The 18974-nt window shown below is 41.4% G+C and overlaps 1 protein-coding gene across 6 annotated transcripts in view; it reads right to left on the bottom strand.

Annotated features, from left to right (window-relative positions):
- Positions 1-18974, bottom strand: part of hivep2a (HIVEP zinc finger 2a) — a 55435-nt gene that overhangs the window by 27606 nt on the left and 8855 nt on the right. The window contains exon 1 of one of the 6 annotated variants that reach the window (XM_077510332.1): positions 5657-6045. The exons of 4 other annotated variants lie outside the window; for them this stretch is intronic. The gene's annotated coding sequence lies outside the window, so the exon portion shown is untranslated. Of the gene's footprint in view, positions 1-5656; positions 6046-18974 lie in introns of those variants that run through there. One more of the 6 variants, XM_077510333.1, reaches the window with a different exon arrangement.

Below are 18974 nucleotides of genomic sequence, written 5' to 3'. Positions count from 1 at the left end.
ATATCATTCAAAAATTAAATACAAATGTATTTATTTATTTATATATATTTTTTGCTCTTTTTATTTCCATTTATATTTATTTTTTTGGATATAATTTTCCAATTATGTTTTTTTTTTATATCCATTTTTATTTTCACTTGTAGCAGTTTATTTATTTATTTAGTCATTTATTTATTTTGAATTTTGGCAGTTTTGGTCCTCCATAGACGCAATCGGCATTAACACAATTCAACACTTAAGCGTCATCGAATTATCTAAATGCGGGAAGCCGCATCAGCATTGTGCATCAATGTCACACTTTGCTGACTCGGTTTCGTCCGCAGAATTGCACCAAACATCCGCGACTCCCGCCCAAAGCAGATGGCCGCTGTCGCCACGGCGACCGCGTCCTCCAAACGACGAGTCAGCATCCATAAGTCAAAAAAAAGTCGTTGCGCAAGACAGTCAAACGTTTGACTCGAGTCAGCGCACAGTTTTTTTTGTTTTTTTCTTTTAACCAGAAAAAAGGGGACGGCCTAATGGGAAACACATAAACGTGCACACGCGCACGTGCACACGCACACATACACGGTTTTGTGAGGCGTTTGAAGGCTTTGGCGCTTTTATTATTTTAATAATATGAATTAATTTAATAATAAATTTAACAAAATGCAACGTCTACTTTTCACAAAACAACACAACTCACGGCACCTGTTGTTGAAAGAAATTTTGAGCAAATGTACTGGGACACGCATGGGAATTAATTAATTAATTAATTAATTAATTAAAAGTGAAAATTGGAGGGAAATATTATGGGACAGATACATAGGAATTGAAAACAAAATTACAAAATTATCGGGACACTTACTGGAAATTAAAATGAGACCCAAAAAAAATGTGGCGATTGGACAAAAGTATTGGGACATGAATAGAAGTTCTAAATCATTTAAAATTTTCAGAAAAAAAAAATGAAAAAGTGGAAAGTGAAGAAAATTTAGACAAATAAGTATTTTTTTTTTTTTTTTTTTTTTTAACATTTTAAAAAATAAGTGCAGTTCAGGGAAGAATGTTTTGGGACATAAACAAAAAGTGAAAAATGAAGAAAATTTTGACAAATTCTTGTAACATCCTCAGCAAATGAAAATGGAAAAACATTTGGATTTTCGACAAAAATATTGAGACTTATAAAGGAAGTGACATGTCAAGAAAATGTTGACAAAAATGAACAGAAAAAAAACTAAAATAAATAAATAATAATAATAATAATAATAATAATAATAATAATAATAATAAAAATACATTGGACAAACAAATGAAAAGTGAAGAACATTTGGACAAAAATATTGGGACACCAATAGGAAGCAAAAATGGTCAAAAAAAGTGACATTTGGACAGAAGTATTGGGACAGCAAATGGAAGTGAAAAAGTGGAGAAAATGTGAAATTTGGACAAAATGATTGGGAAACGAGGTCAGTCATAGATCAAATTTAACTAATGAGTCAAGTTCCCTGAACCTTTTACACGCACACGCACGCACACACGCTGACCTCCGAAAGTCAGATCGAGTATTTTCGTCGCTTTTTGCGTCAAACTAACGCAACTCGTGAGCGTTTGGCTCGTAAATTTAGACGCCCGTCGATGACAGCCGCAGCGGGCGCGAGCAGAAGCCCGACCTCAGCTCAACATCTGCGGCCATGCGCACACGCACGCACCCACACAACTGGCTCGGCGAAGCGTGGAAGTGAATGAGAGTGAATGAAAACAGAACAAAAAAAAATTGTCAGGAGGTAAATCATTTCATAAGTGAAACTTGCGCGCGTGTGTGTGTGTGCGCGTGTTTCCGCGGTAAGGTGACCTCCTGCCTGGAGGAGTTTTTCGATTTGGGCCCGGCGGTTTGAAAGCAGCAATGATGGCGAGAGTGTAATTGAGCTGTGGCAAGATTGTTTGTTTTACGGCCGACTTGAGTTCCATTTCTGCCCGCGGTTGCATTCAAATTCGGTCCTCTCTTGACGCTGGAACGTTTGGCTGATTTTATTTTATTTTTTTCCGGAGTAGTTGTTGGGATGCACAACAACAACCGCACTTTAAGGGTTAAAATATGCAAAATATGGGATATGAAATAGTGATATACGGTCTTAAATAAACAGTTGAAAACAATACAAACACATTTAATACAAAAAGTGAGAGCAAGAGAAACCGATACCACAAAAATGTTGTGCAATGTAGAAAAAAAAAAAAAAAAAAGAGTAATAACATTGTAATAACAAAGTTATAACACTTCAAAAAAAAAACATGCAATACACTGGGACTGCAAAAACTTCACTTCACTTCACTGCATGGCCCGAGTTGAACTTTTTTTTTAAAATATGCATTCCCCATTCACTCCACAAACTACCTCAACTTGGAATTTTATCTTCATCTTATCTACCACAACATCTCACAATTGAGCCAAGATTTGCCACCTCGTTATCTTCTACTCTACACCGCCATCTACTGGCACCTGTTTGTTATTGCAAAAAGAGTAATAACACTGTAATAACAATGTTATAACACTTCCAAAAACAACACTGGGACTGCAAAAACTGAACTTTACATCAGTGCGTGGCCCGAGTTGAACGTCAATGGCTTTTTGTTTTTTTTTAATATACATTCCCCATTGACTCCACGAACTACGTCAACTTGGATTTTTGTACATGCACTGGACATTGTTTGTGCTTAGTGGGCATTGATGTGTAAAAAAATAAATAAATAAATAATAATAATAATAATAATAACGAAAGAAAGAAAGAAAAGAGTGGTTTTGTGTGGAGCATTCTTGGCACAAGCTGACTCTCTTTCACGCTGGCGTTTATGAGGCGCGCATACTTCATCACACCCACTAAATCCACGTTGCACAACCCACGCCGATGCCGGCAGCGCAGACCCGCTTTTAGTCGCCATCCTACTAGTCTGCTGCTTGGGCTAAAAGCACTAGGGTTCTATACAATATATATATATATATATATATATATATATATATCAAAATTAAAAAAAAAAAAAAAAAAAAAAAAAGGAAATGATGTAAACAAAATTCATGTTAGAGAAATCTTAAATTTAAACCTCAACTATCAAGTACTCACAAAAGCTGCCGATACCAGCCATAAATACATAAGAAAAAAAAAAAATCTGACAAGAATAAGTCCTCCACACCACTAGTTGGCGCTGCACTGAATATGCAATGTAGAAGTACACTTAAAATAATAACAAAATAAAAGTAAACAATAAACAAATACATTATAGAATCTATACAAATGAAAAAAATATATAAATATATATTTAAAAAAAATGTATAAATGTAAAAAATAAAAATAGAAAAATGTATCATGGAAAAATACTAATACAATTTAAATACAAAAATCACTTAAAAGCAAATTTTTAAATAAAATTCGATTTAAAATAATACTAACTAAACAACAAAGTAAAATAAAATATGATTTAAAAAAAATACTAATAAAATGTTTATTAGAAAATTTAAATCTCAACTTTAAAATAAATAAATAAATAAATAAACAATTACAAATTTAAATATATGCACATTGTAAGTAAAAGTACACATGAATCTCAGTATTTATTTTCATACTGTAGCCCAAAACCTCAAATTTCATTTGAATGCGCCAACCATCTCGGACCTCATTGGCTGCCATCCACCAAAAACATCCAAGACCCGCTAACCATGCTAACGAATGTGGTCGATGACATCACTTGATGAGAACTCTCTGCCACGTAACCAACGGCAACCGTCAACAGATCTCCAGAAGCACAAAACGTCCGCAGAGACAAACCAACGCTCGACACTCTCGGACTCCGGAGAATGTTTTGCAAGAAGTAGGTCACCGGTGGGGGAGGTTAGAGAGGTGCGGAGGGAGGAGGGTGGGGGGGGGGGGGGGGGGGGGGGGTGAGTTTAAACTCTCACACACGCGCACACACACACACAAACCACAGAGGAATTTCCTCGTTTCATATAAAACTGATAATGGGATGTGTCCCAGCGGGAGTGGAAAATCAGAGGTGACTTACGAGCTGCATTCCAACCTCACGCGCACGCACACACAGTGGACACTCCCTGGGCTAGCGCGCACACACTCGCACACACACGCGCGCGCTCATCTAGTTTTACATGAGAGAGGAGAAGGAAGGCAAAAAGCGTTTGGCAAAGTGCAAGCAAGTTTTCCACGCGCGCTCGAACGCTACCCTGCTAAATCCATCCCTCCGTCATCCATCCTTCATCCCGCCATCATGCATCCGACCCTTTGCCAGGCGGCCAGGGCCCGTCGTATACCGACACTTCCTGTGCGTGCGTTTGTGTGCGTGTGCGGCCCTGGCACGGATGGCAGCACAGACGGCGAGATGGCGTGATGCTTTCTACCTGCCGGGAAAAGCGAGAGAGAGAGATGTGTCGGAAAAGATGGACGGCAAGGTGATGCGGCCACCTGGACCTTGTGCATGTGTGCGTGTGCAGGGGAAGATGAATGTGTGACGCCAATGTGTGTTTGTGACATCAAGTTGTGGCTTAAAACACACGCACACACAAACAAAAACACTGACATAAACATACCACATAGACACGTACAGACAAATACGCTCATAATCGGGGTGGGAATCTCACGATTCCATTCAATTCTGATTGACAATGATTTCTGCTTCAATCTAGAGATGTGCAAAGGATCGTCATTTTCACAGACAATTCAATTGAAAGGGAATCAAACATTGAAAACAATACTATTGTTAGAGTTTATGACACTCCAGTTGAGTTTAACTTTAAGTCTAAGCACACAAAATGAAGAAAATTAGACAGTGCACACGTAAATGGAAACACACTTTTGTTTAGCTTGTTTCCCCGAACGTAGCTAGCTCAAGGCTAACACACAATGGAAAGCACCATTGACTCGCTAACGCTAATTACGCACTTTTATCTACACTACAAAAAAGAAACAACTTTTACTTTCTAAACTTGATTGTGACATTTTTCTTCTACTCTCTAATGTGGCTACAACTTAATGTATCAACCACACTGCCCCAAGTGGCCAAATCGTATACAACATGAACAGTAAAGACGCACACAAACAAGGTCAAGACGGTATAAAATAATTTCAATAAAATCGATTTTGGGACATTGTAAATTAATTAGTTAAATGAAAATCACGATTCTTATGAGAATCGATTTTTTTTTTTTTTTTTTTGCACACGCGGAGTGCACAATGACACACAACACGCAAACACACACTTACACGCACACACAACGCAGGAAGTCGCGTTGGAGCGCCAAGTGTGTTAAAGCATTTTTCCATTCACAAATTCTCAGACAGTGAAGTGAGCTCGGGCCTTGGCCCTGCTGTGCACGTGAGAGAGAAAAGAGAGAGAAAAGAAAGAGAGAGAGAGAGAGAGAGAGAGAGAGAGAGAGAGAGACGTATAATGGAGACTGTCACCTGCCGTCAATAATGTCTGCTGTCACCACGACAACAGCGGACTAGCACCCCCCCAAAGTAACACACAGTCGAACATGTCTAGACTAACTCAAAAACGAATTCCCTCATTTCCCTCCATCACCACGGTAACAGACAAAGCCACCTGTCATCTCACTTCCTGTCTTCTCCCCCCACGTCACAAAAAAAAAAAAGTTTCGCCACCTATCACTCACCTTCGACATGTTGACATGCGCTTCATCAAGTTGTGTGTATAATAATTTCGAAGGGGTCGACCAACCTTCACGAATCCCCTCACTTTCCTCCATCTCCACGGCAACGGACCCGGCGACCTGTTGTCGTCTCACTTCCTGTCTCTTTTTCATGTCACGCGCATCCGCACGGTTTCACTTCCTGTCCCCGAAAAAAGCAGCCGTCAATCAACCACTCTGGTCTGTGTCCATCCACCTTCTGTCTCTCTCTCTCTTTCTCTCTGTCTGTTTACATGTGCTTCACCAGCCAGTGCGCGTGCGTGTGCGCGTGCGCGCGGGAGCCCTAGAGAAACACTCCTCTTGCCACAGGAGTAAAGCCCAGGCATGACGCAGAGCCAGAAATAGACGGAGGGGGCCCCGAGTGGGGGGAAGCGGCCGGACGCCCGCTGCCGGCACTTTTGCAGCGACCCGTTTGATGCAAGTGCAACGCGCACGCACAATCAAGTACAACAGGTTTGACAGAGAAGCGACATTCCCTTTCTAATGATCGTACTTCATTATTACACCAGCTTGGATGCTGTTGTCATTCGGCGAGAACAAATAAAGATTGATCCGTTTGAATGGCTTCATCAAGGGTAGCACTGTGTGCTAGTGGGTGGGAAGTCCGCTTCACAGTTGAGAAGTTCTGGGTTCCAATCGCATCATTTTTCGTTCAGCCTGTAATTTTTTAGTTTGCATTTTAGTTTGTTTTTATTTCTATTGTATTTTTTTTTCTTAAATGCAGTTAGTTTGAATTCGTTTTTAGAGCAGTTTTTTTTTCATTTTTATGAGTCTTTATTTTTGTTTATTTTTTTATTAATTTTAGTATTGATTTTTCCATCCATCCATCCATCCGTTAAGTGCAAGTTTAGTTTTGAAAATTTCTAGTGTTACTTTTTTTTTTTTTTTAAATGGAACATTTGTCGAGTGCACGGTTTGTTATGGTATAGATTTTCATAGTTGTACTATTAGTTTTAGTTTTTTTATGGGATATTTGACAAGTGCAAAATGTTTTGTTATAGTTTAGATTTGAATAGTTTTAGTATTAATTTTAGCTGGGGGGTTTTTATCTATGGAGTATTTGTCAAGTGCAAACTGTTTCGTTATGGTTTGGATTGTAATAGCCTTAGTATTACTTTTAACATTTTTATTTTTTTTTGAGTATTTGTCAAGTGCAAAATGCTTTTTTATATAGTTTACTCTAAAAAAAATCCATTAATTTGAGGGTTTTTTTTAAATTTATGGAACATTTGTCGAGTGCAAAGTGTTATAGTTTAGATTTTAATAGTTTTAGTCTTAATTTTAGTTTTTTTAATCTATGGAGAATTTGTCGAGTACAAAATGGTTTGTTAGATTTTCAATAGTTTTAGTATTAATTTTAGTTTTGTTTAAATGTATGGAGTATTTGTCAAGTGCAAGCTGTTTTGTTATGGTTTAAATTGTAATAGCTTTAGTGTTAGTTTTAGCATTTTTTTTTAGTATTTGTCAAGTGCAAAATGCTTTTTTATAGTTTACTTTAAAAAAAAATCTATTTTAGTTGTTTTTATTTTTAATATATGGGGCATTTGTCAAGTGCAAAATACTTTGTTATACCTGTACTTTAGTTTTAATAGTCTTAGTATTAGTTGTAGCTTTTTTTTAATAAATAGAGTATTTGCTGAGTACAGAGCGTGAAGTCACCTACAACATTTGAGGATTTATAATTTGAACGTGCAAATTTTTTGGATGATTTATGGTCCGCCCAACTCACACCCAGGCGCTCATCAAAGTACATAGATTACAGTACAGTACACTATTGACACTCTATAAAGGCAGTTTATTTATTTACAGTCTTTTATAGTGTTTTATTTTGTTGTATTTTTCCAGCAATTTTATTTCATCTGTCTGGAACGAATTAACGGCATTTTCAATTCATTTCGAAGTGGGGAAGAGTCATTTGAGGTGCATGGTGTGGTTGTTGCACAATCCAGTTTGGTGTTGGTGTCCCAATACTTTTGTCCATAGTGTGCACGTCGTTACGCGCGTGTGCGGGAAGCACAAAACACAAAAAGCCGTCGCTTGTTTATTTGCTTTGGCGACGCCGGCAAGTTGCGAGTCAGCGAGAGGGACCACTGCGTCCCCCGAGCCACAGGGGGACACACACGCTACACTCTTATGCAACTCACACGCACACTCACAAACATGCACACAGCTGTGCCTGATTCCAGCAATGTTAGATGTGCGCGTGTCTTTTTAGTAATTTGATTGCGAAACTTTGTCCTGATCACGTTTGGGTTTTTTTCCTCTCAGTTAACTATCACTGATACGTTGTGGAAAAAGTGCACACACGCACACCAAGTTGCTGACGTCATCTCTCAAAGGTTAGTCCGATGTTGGCCCGGATCCCGACGTTCATTAACGAGTCAAACGTCTGAACACAAAAGGTTAGCTTGGGCGCTAATTAGCCAGATCAGCAGCAAATCAAAAGCAAGCGTTTTGGAATCTGGGACTCGTTCCAGCTCGAGTAAATTGTACTCAAACATGATGTTCTGGTATTTTGTTCTACGTCAAGGTCTGACTCTTGAGGTTTTGCTCCGCTTGTTCTGATGATTTATGTTTTTATGATAGCTAAGCTTTGTTGTTATGATGTTCCAAGTTTTTTTTTTGTTGTATTTGGTCTAGTGTCCTATGTGGCACTGGTGACAATATTTTATCGTCTACTACGTTGTAGTGATGTGTGGGTCATGAACGAATCGAGTCTTTTGAACGGCTCTTCAACGTGAACGATGCGAACCGAGTCTTTATCGAGAGCTGTACAAACCCCCCCCCCAATTCCATATGTCAATGCCATTTAAAAAAACAAACAAACAAACAAAAAAAAACATAAAAGAGCCAGTCTTTTGAACGATTCTTTTACGTGAACGGCTCCCCTGAAAGAGCCAAAAGTCCCATCACTACTACGTTGCCGTAATGTCTGATAGCATAGATATGTATAAAGACTAGATGTCTCGTCTGCGCTGCTGGCCAATGGAAACGAACGTCCGCGGGGGGCGGCCATCTTGCCACACAGTCGCCCTGCCCCGCCTCTCTCATTCATTCCTATGTGTCTTTATCGCACATGCTCTTTTAAATAACTGAAAATAACAGTTTGGTCCGAATTTTTACTACTTTATTAACGTTTGTGAGAAAGCAAACTGTGTGTAAATCCGTCAAGTTCAAAGCGGCGAGATAACAGTTTGTGTGTTCATATCACTCAGTCAATACAACAGACCAGACTGCCTGCCTGAGACAAAATGGCCGCCCAATGCTTGACGTTGGATTCTGCGCAGTAAGACATCTAGTCTTTATAGATATCTATGTCTGATACTAATAAAATGTCTATGTTTTTAGGTCTGTTATTAGAATGTCTGTTTTATATCAGTACACTGCTCTATCTTTTTTAGTCTACGTTGTTACTAATGTCCAATGCTGTTTATAGGTTTTGTTTTGGTTTCTTGGTCTATGTTGTTCTAATGTCCCAAGGTATGATAATACCCCATTTCCATAATCCATATTAAATTTGTAATGTCTCTGTATTTTTGTCGATGTTGCCGAATTTGTCGTATTCTTTTTTGTTGTTATGATGTCTGTTTCAACATTCTATTTTGCGATAGAGTTCTTTGTTGTATGTCGATGTTGTTCCAATGTCCTCTATTGTTATAATGTTCTGTTTTGTACGATGTTTTGATGGTGTTCATTTCGACGCTGCGAAATTGTCCATGTCCGATGTTCTATATCAACTTGCTGAAGTAAAAAAAAAAAAAAAAAACTAGCTCGACCGTGTGTCGGACGGACGGCGCTTCCCCTGCCTCTCCATGTGTTTGTGTGAAACTCGACACTGGATGCTGTGGAATCTCTTGGGGTCTCCCGGGGAAATGCGGGTGGGGGACACACACACATAACATAACAGCGGCTCTTCCGAGTAATTTTAGCGCCGCGGGGCAAGGCCGGGCCAGCTGACATGTGGAGACAGAAGAAGATTTTGTTTGGCTTTTTTTTTTTTTTTTTGAGGAGCCGGAATGCGACGGACGACGTGAGTCAGCACGTGAGTCAGCCCGCGAAAACCAGAAGCGTTCCAGTTGAATGTACTCGAAGGCTCCGAGTGCATTTAAGAGCCGCCGCTGCCCACAATCCTGACGAGTGACAAGACGAGCTCACGTGGTGAGTCATCGCAAAAAAAAAGTCGACAAGCGCCAACGGGAAACGCAACTTCTCAATTGCTGCGCTGGGAAAAAAATGCAGAGGAAAGCCAGCGCAAGGATGCTTGTGTGGTTTGGGATTTTTTTTGGCATGTGACTTTTGAAGCCATTGATTTTGGAGGAGTTTGATTTCCCGAGATGTTGGACGTTTGAAGTCTGGATATTGAGGCATTTGACTTTTTGGGGGTGTTGGATTTTTGAAGTGTTTGAAATTTGAGGTATTTGGCTTTTGAACGGTTTAACTTTGGAGGTGAATTTTTGGGCATTTGACTTTTGGGGTGTTAGACCCATGACTTGTTTGACTTTTGAATTAGATTTTTTTTCCATGTGGTTTAACTTTTTATTTGACTTTTGAATGTTTGACTTTTGGACCATCTGAGTTTTTAGTTGTCTGACTTGACCTATTTGACTTTTGAAGTGCCTGACGTTTGTTTTGTTTGACTTTTGAAGTATTTCACTGTTGAGGTGTTTGACTTTCAAGGTGTTTGAGTTCTGATGCATTTGACTTTTGAGGAATTTGACTTAGTTTTGAATTAGTTGATTTTTGAGGTGTCTAACTTTTATTTTGTTTGACTTGTAAAATTTTGGACCATCTGACTTTTTAGTTGTCTGGCTTGAACTATTTGACTTTTGAAGTGTCTGACGTTTGTTTTGTTGGACTTTTATTTGACTTTTGAGGTGTTTGACTTTCAACGTGTTTGAGTTCTGAAACATTTGACTTTTGAGGAGTTTGACTTTAGAAAGTCTGTATGTTTGAAGTTTTTAGCTTTGAGGCATTTGACTTTTGGACCATCTGATTTTTTAGTTGTCTGATTTGAACCATTTGACTTTTGTTTGAGTTGTGAATTATTTGACTTTCGAAGTGTTTGACTTTTGAAACATATCTTTGGAGGCATCTAACTTTCGCCGTTGTTTTACTTTTGAATTATTTGACTTTTTAGGCGTCTAACTTATTTTGTTTGACTTCTGAAATTTTGGACCATCTGACTTTTTAGTTGTCCGAATGGAACCATTTGACTTTTGTTTGAATTGTGAATTATTTGACTTTCGAAGTGTTTGACTTTTGAAACATATCTTTGGAGGCATCTAACTTTCGCGTTGTTTTACTTTTGAATTATTTGACTTTTTAGGCGTCTAACTTATTTTGTTTGACTTCTGAAATTTTGGACCATCTGACTTTTTAGTTGTCCAAATTGAACCATTTGACTTTTGTTTGAGTTGTGAATTATTTGACTTTCGAAGTGTTTGACTTTGGAAACATATCTTTGGAGGCATCTAACTTTTGCGTTGTTTTGTTTTGAATTATTTGACTTTTAAGATGTCTAACTTATTTTGTTTGACTTCTGAAATTTTGGACCAACTTTTTAGTTGCTTGACTTTTGGACCGTTGCACGTTTTAGTTGTCTGACTTGACTATTTGATTTTTCTGGTGTCTTAAATAATTTACTTTTATTTTGTTTGACTTCTGAATTTTGTTTGACTTTTGGGTCGCTTGACAGCTCAGCTGCCAACTCCCTTCACTGCCAATAGCGATCCAGACCTTTCTCTGCATCATTTTCATCCGGCAGAAGGGTTCCATTTGATAATTTCCACAAGAAAAAGAACAACCAAAAGTTCTTCACATTTCTCATTCCAACATCTTGAGAGCTCTTTTTCCACGTTCCCAAAATTTGCACGTTTTTCTTTCTTCCAAATTTTGCCTGACAAGTTATTCTTGGAGGAAACAGGAAATGGCTTTGCCAAGCATCACGCTCACTCGCTATCCATTTAGCGATTGTGCCAGTGCTCGGTTAACTCATTAGCGCACTCATTTATCTCGTTAGGCTGCCATTGATCCGCCGGCTGACGGCCAGGCCAGGCCAGGCTGTGCGCGCGTGATCGATGTCAGCGGCACGGACGCGCTTTGGCGTTACGTAAGCTCGTTAACTGCCGACTCAAAGTCACTCCAAGGTCAGCCTCCCTGCTGTTAGCGCCATTAGCGCGGTTAGCTTCAGCTAACGGGCCTCGTGCAAGCTGACAACAGGAAAGCAAAAGGCAGTGTTGGGATTACAAGTCAATTGGTTGCAGCAGGGGTGGCGAAACTGAGGCTCGTGGGCCAGATTTGGGTCTCTACTTCATTTTATGTGGCCCCCGAATTGAGCTTTTTCACTTTTGTAGGAGCAATTTACGGCATGTTCTATTTTGCTGGGAGCAGGATCAAAAAATGGCTCCATTTAGCTTATGCCTGATTGCACAAACAACCTCTGATTTTTATTTTTTATCTCCAGAGGTCAACACTCTTCACAGGGTTCTACTACTTTCCTATTGAATCGCAGTGCGAGAATAAACTGTTTTCCTTGTCTGCCCGTGTTTACATCTCCACTTGATTGCGTTTATTTTGTCGGTAAACAAGCTGACTGCGGCTTTGTGAGGACCAATAAAAAATTCCAATTCCAACAAAAGCCACAAACAAAACAACCTGTTTACTTTCACCATTTTGGAAGCCGGCAGAAAAAAGAAAAAAAAAAGAAAAAGTGTGGGAGTTCATTTGAAGCAACAGAAGTAAAAGGTGATTTTGTGTACTGATATTTTTGTGCCTGTGAAGTGCTGCGAGGGAGAGGGAAAATATCGCTCATGCTCTCTTTGTGGGCGTGTGCCGCAGTTTGGCTCAACCTGTTGGCCTCCCCAGTTGGTAACAAAAGCGCTACTTGCCATTGGTTGCAAAGGTGCATGAGACAGGACCGCCCCCTCAAAACAGGCTCATGTCATTGCAAGGATGCTGAAGTCAGGTGACGACAAATTGTGTTTGTAATGCAACGCCATTCCCTTCTTTATCTTTCTTCCTTCCTTTCTTCATTTTTTTCTCTTCCTTCCTTCAATTTTTACCTCCCTTCCTTCTCTCCTTTGCATTCTTAATTGTTTCCCATCCTTCCTTTCATTGCTTCCCTTTCTTTCTTTCCCTTCCTTCCATTTTCTCCCTTCCCTCCTGACTTCTTTCCCTTCCTTCCATCCTTATTTCTTTTTTGTCCCTTCCTTCCTTGCTTGTTTCCCTCCCTTTTCCTTCCCTCCTTTTCCTTCCTTCCCTATTTTCCATTCTTCCTTTCATCCCTTCCTTCTTTCCCTTCCTTCCTTTCATTCCTTCCTTCCTTCCCTCCTTTTTCCTTCCTTCCTTCCTTCCTTCCTTCCTTCCTTCCTTCCTTCCTTCCTTCCCTATTTTCCATTCTTCCTTTCATTCCTTCCTTCCCTCCTTTTCCCTTCCTTCACTTCCTTCCTTCCTTTTTTCTTCCTTCCTTCCTTCCTTCTTTCCTCTTTGTTCCTCCCTTCCTTGTTTCCCATCCTTCCTTTCATTCCTTCCCTTCTTTCTCTTCCTTTTCTCTTCCTTCCTTTTCCCCTCCTTCTCTATTTCTCATCCTTTTTCATTCCTTCCTTCGTTTCCTTCCTTCCTTCACTTTCTTCCATTTTTCTTTCCTTCCTTCCTTCCTTCTGTCCTTCCGTACCTTCCTTCACTTTTTCCCTCCTATTTTCTCCCTTCCTTCCTGCCTTCTTTGCCTTCATTCCTTCCCTGCCTTCTCTCCTTCTGTCCTTTTTGTTCCTCCCGTTCCTTGTTTCCCATCCTTCCCTTCCTTCTCTTCCTTTTCCCTTCCTTCCTTCTTTCCCTCCCTTCCTTCTTCCCTTTTTTTGTTCCTCCCTTCCTTGTTCGCCATCCTTCCTTTCATTCATTCCCTTCTTTGTCTTCCTTCTTTTTTCCCTTCCTTCCCTCCCATCCTCTTTCATTCCTTCCTTCTTTTCCTTCCTCCTCTCCTTCCCCTCGCGAGGGCTCGCTCGCACACACGCACTCTCACACAAACTCTCCCACTCTCACTAACACGCACTCACCTGACACCCTTCCGCTCACCGACTCGAACACACCCTCATCATACACACTCACTACCCACCCCGCGCACACTCGTTCTCGCACGCGCGCACTTCCCGCTCGGCCTCCCCGCTCGCTTTCCCGGTGACGCAACGGCTCCGTGAGGCTCAAGTGCACAAAAATCCCGTCCCGCTCTCGCTACATTACGGCAGCAGCGCTCACCATCAAATATGCATCCAATTACGTAACAGGCAGCGCCTGTTATGCAACCGCGCCGCCTGTCCCCATCTACACCCCCCAAGACCACCGCCGCGACCACTGTTCGTGCGCCGCCAGATGGGAGGGGGGGGCACAACGCTACAAAAACATCCTCAACGTGCGCGCGCAAACAAAAACTGGAGCAAGAGCGATGAAGGAGATAAAAACTCGAGGACAGTGACTGCCTTGGACAAACAAGTTGACCAAATCATCTTTTCCCACTGAAATGAATGGAAATGCCGGTAATCCGTTCTAGCCACTCCCCCCTCCCAAAAAAAACCTAGTGTTGTTCCGATACCGTTTTTTTGGCTCCCGATACCGATACCGATACCCAGCTTTGCAGTATCGGCCGATACGGATACCATACCGATACTTAAGTTTTTTTTTCCTCAACATGAAAAAGCTGTCCTGCCATTGGTTCAGACCATTCAAGGACCAATAGGATATCTTAGATCGGCATGCAGTGAACATGTCACATCCCAGTGTATGTCGTGCACCAGCAAGACACAAGATGCTGCATCCAAAATCCAATATTAGTGTTGGAATTAATGGTATCGGCATGTTACTTGTGAGTAGTCGCCGATACCGATACCACTGTTTTAATGCAGTATCGGCACCTCTGCCGATACCAGTATCGGTATCGGAACAACACTAAAAAAAAACAACAACAAATTTTGTAATGCATTTTTGTTGTGTAATATCGTGAGAGTTCATGTCAACGCCTGTCAAGGAGTCAACATTTCGTTTTTTTCCCACACTTCTTCATCCCAACAACACACACACCCACGTATGCGCACACACACACACCAAAATAAAAGCCTCCGGCTGTCGCCGCAAACCAAACAGGAAACCTTCAAGTGCTGACTGGTGGTCCAGACTGAGGATGAAGATAAACGTCCTCCAAAGTGTTGTGTTTGTTTATGTTGCTGCTTGTGCCTCACACACGCCACAAACGGACATCGCACCACGCAATTTAGTCAGAAATCGTAGGAAAAGTAAAAGATAAACGCTGATAATTGATTATTTCATCATTTCAAACTGGCCAATTGTGTCAAATGAATGAAAGAAAGTGCACTACTTGGCTGCAACCTGCGGGGGCGCTGTTGTTTATACTTTGCAGTACTTGTATGTATAGGGCTCAACTGATTGGTCAATTAACTCATTCACTCCCAGCCATTTTCACAGAAGCAATCCCGTTCGCTCCCGGCTGTTTTACTGGATTTTGACTGATTTTGCAAGGCCCACAGAATATTGTGTTCGATTGCTAGAAAAGCATGAAATCTACCAAAAGAAAGATTAAAGCCTCTTCTTTCATCAGGAAGAAAAAGTATGTTTCTATCTGTTTCCGTTTTGCAGCAATTAGCATTAGAAGAGAGCTAAGTTTAATCACTTTTCACAAATCTATTTAAAATTGTAAGTAATTTAGCTTTTTTTTCTACATTTCCCTGGTTGATCTCCTTTGCTCTGCTGCCACCTGCTGGCCGTGTGTGTAATAACTACCATTTCTGCAACCGTTCTTTGCAATTGAGAGGCTGCATCAAAGCCTTCTGTATGCTCTAGCATAAAAAAAAAAAAAGAAAAAAAAAAAACACGTATAAATACGTCTTTGGGACACTTACATTTAAAAAAACGTATTTACACGTTATTGGAAGGAAATGAGCTAATTAAAAAATATATATATAATCAATATAACAACTTTAACATTATACTACTTTGTCCTCAACGGTGTGAACTCGTCCAGTTATTTTGCTTCATCTCATGTTTTCATTTCAATGTAAATAAATGTCTTTTAAAAATCCCATAATGAGCATTTCTTTAACGTCCAAACAGAGGAAGGAACATCTCCAAATGGACTTTTGATTCTTTTCAAAAGAATTTATCAGAGGATATTTGCATAGATATTTTAGGATCCGCACAGGGTCCGCTGGGAATAAGATTAGATGTGGAACATACACACACAGGTTTGATGACAACAAAGTGTGAATAAATTAATTTGTGCTGTCAATGACTTGACAGGAGGAAAGACATAGCGAGACCTCACGCTGTCAACCGGCAGAAGAAAGAAGGATTTTCAAGACTTTTTTTTTTTTTTTGGCATAAAAGAGGACATGAGGAAGATGAGGAGGAGGAGGAAGGACACAAGGAAAAGAAGAAGTATTTTTGTGTTAGCTTCCAGGCTAGAACTTGCTGCTACAAGCTAACGTGACAAGCGGCGGCAGCTAGCCAGCGTCGCTAGCGTCTTAGCGCTAATACCTCGCGTCGGGCTTATCTTGTGTCAACGCCACAAATACACACGCGCGCGGCGTTAGCGCTGATGGCTAATCCGAGCTGCTACACCAACCAGGCCCAAGCTGCTTTTTCCCTTCATTTTTTTTTTTTAACGCCTCCAAAAATATGTCAGCGGCGTGAGATTAAGATTAGCGGGCTGAAGATGAAACGCTGAATGTAGCGGGAGCAACGCTGACATCCAGAAGATGCTCGAGGACATTTTGGAGGGCAGAAAAGGGTGTGCTACTACGAATAATTTAAGGCTTTAAAAAAAAAAAAAGCTTTGGCATCACAGTTTGCTAATTTTTCCAACAAAACACATTCCATAGCAAAACTTTTTCTGATAATTGAATGGCGTAGATACATCATCTAAATGTGTATAGTAGGTAATCTTGGTGATATTTACACACCAGGAAGCTCCCAACAAGCTAAGGCTAGCTAGCTAGCTAGCTAGCTAGTGTGGCTAAACAGTTAGCTAGTGTGGACTGGCTTGTTAGTTATCAAAGATACACTTCTGACAAAAATCGTTCTCGCAAAGAGACTATGAGGAAAGACGGAGAAGTCATGCTAATTGCTAAGCTAACCTACAACTAACACGTAATGCTTAATAAAGACTGCAATGAAGTGATGGAGTCCAGTTTTCACGGCAATCTGCCTGGAACCATGTGAAAAGGTCACATATTCAACTTTGAACAGCAAACGAGTGCACCTGCTGGAGCTCGACTGTCTTTCAGCATGTCGACTTCCCGCGTGAGAACAGGAAGTGATGTCACCCAAATGACAGCCTTGCTCCACTAAGTGCCTCCAATTGACGACTGCTAATAACAGCCTTCCTATCCCGGTCCTCCTCTTCCTCCCCGTCAGGGCCGACGCTCCGCGCCAGCTTTCTGCTCTCTGCCTCGTCTTCCTCCGTCTGGCCCTCTCTCGTATCATCTCGGGCGGGCTCGAAGCCAGCGAGCCACGGCAGAGGCCCGCCACCTGTTCCCGCACCGGCGGGGAGATGATGATGATGATGATGATGATGGTGAGGAGGAGGAGGACACGTGGAGGCAAGAAGGCAAAAAAAAAAAAAAAGAGGATGAAACGCTCTCATGACGCACAGTCCAACACACACACAAATACTCTCACATATACACTCTCATTCATACTCTCTCACACTCCTTCACTCTCATTCGATCTTCTACACAAACACTCATTCAGACAGCCACAACACACACTAGCATGCACTCTCATTAATACTCTCACACATATTCACGCAAACATGCACACTCTCACACATACAAACAAATACACATTTGTATACATTTTCACACACTCAAATCATCACACACACTTTAAAGTACACAGTCGTACACTCTCCGACGCATACTCTCACACACAACCACTCTCACTTCACACAGTCATCGCACACGGGTGCACTCTCACAACCAACCTCTCTCGCACCCTCAGGCAATCAAATGAGGCATTGCTCTCATGCTATTATTGACGCATGTACTCTCTCATATCCTTTCACTCTCATTCATACACTCACACACGAGTGTGTGCTCGCGCTATCAAATGCACACACATCACATGCATCCTCTCACTCTAATACACACTAATTCTCTCACATCACTCATTCAAACAGACACACACTTGCGTGCACTCACACAACACACTCACACAAACTACTCTCAAATTCATTGACACACACATACACATACTCTCACAACCACCAACTCTCCCACATGCACTCACACAGACACTCTCTCACATGCCTTCGCTCTCATTCACACACTCACAGTCGTATGAACTCGCACACACTTTTCATGAGACTCCAAGGCTGTTCAGGAAGTGTGCAGGCTGCCAAAGCAACAAAGCCTTCATTTGCATGTCAGACGACGCGGAAGTGACACTTTTCATGCGATTTGAATGTGGGAACAAAGACCCCAGCGCTGGACACGAGTCGGCGTGGAGGAAACAGGAAGCGGACAAATTGCTGCGGTCTCGGCAACGGTTGCGCGCCACACTACACCAGTCAAATGATGCACGCCTCTTATCTCGCGCTTACACACACTCACACGCGGCGCACCTCGCCGTCTTTCCTCTTCACCTTCTTCTCTGACCACAGGTGAAGACTCCTCACCTCCTCACCTGCTTGACACCTCCTGACCTCACCTTCTCAACCTCTTGTGTCCTCTCCTCCTCTCATCTTATCGCCCCTCTCTCACTTTATCAGCCCGGCCGCATTTCGCCAGGCCACGTGGCGGAAACAGGAAGTGGGCAAATTGCTGTCGTCCGGGCAACTGTCTTGTGCCATTCTATACCAGTCAAATGATGCCCATCTGTTATCTCACACATACACACACAATAACCACCCCCCCCCATGTGATTTCGTCAAGGGCGCAGCTTGCATCCGCGCTATCAAGCCGGGATCGCCATGGCAACTAAATATACACTTTGCCTACAACTCCTGCCTTTTTTGCAACACACATTCTGCATTTCAACAGACTATTGTGCACGTCTGTGTATTTGTGTGACCGCATGTGTGAGTTGGGGTGTGTGAGAGCGTGTGAGTGCATCGGTGTGTGTTTGTGAGAGAGTGTGTGTAAGTGCATCAGCATGTGAGTGAGAGAGTGTGTTTGTGAGTTCTGTGAGAGAGAGTGAGTGATTGTGAGAGTGGGTGTGACTTCATGAGAGTGTTTTGTGTGAGAGAGGGGGTGTGTCTGTGTGAGAGTACTGTGAGAGT

Source organism: Festucalex cinctus, chromosome 21, assembly GCF_051991245.1.
Source record: "Festucalex cinctus isolate MCC-2025b chromosome 21, RoL_Fcin_1.0, whole genome shotgun sequence".
Classification (NCBI taxonomy): Eukaryota; Metazoa; Chordata; class Actinopteri; order Syngnathiformes; family Syngnathidae; genus Festucalex; species Festucalex cinctus.
The sequence above is the reverse complement of the archived record's forward strand: the minus strand, read 5'-3'. Positions and strand labels throughout refer to the sequence as shown.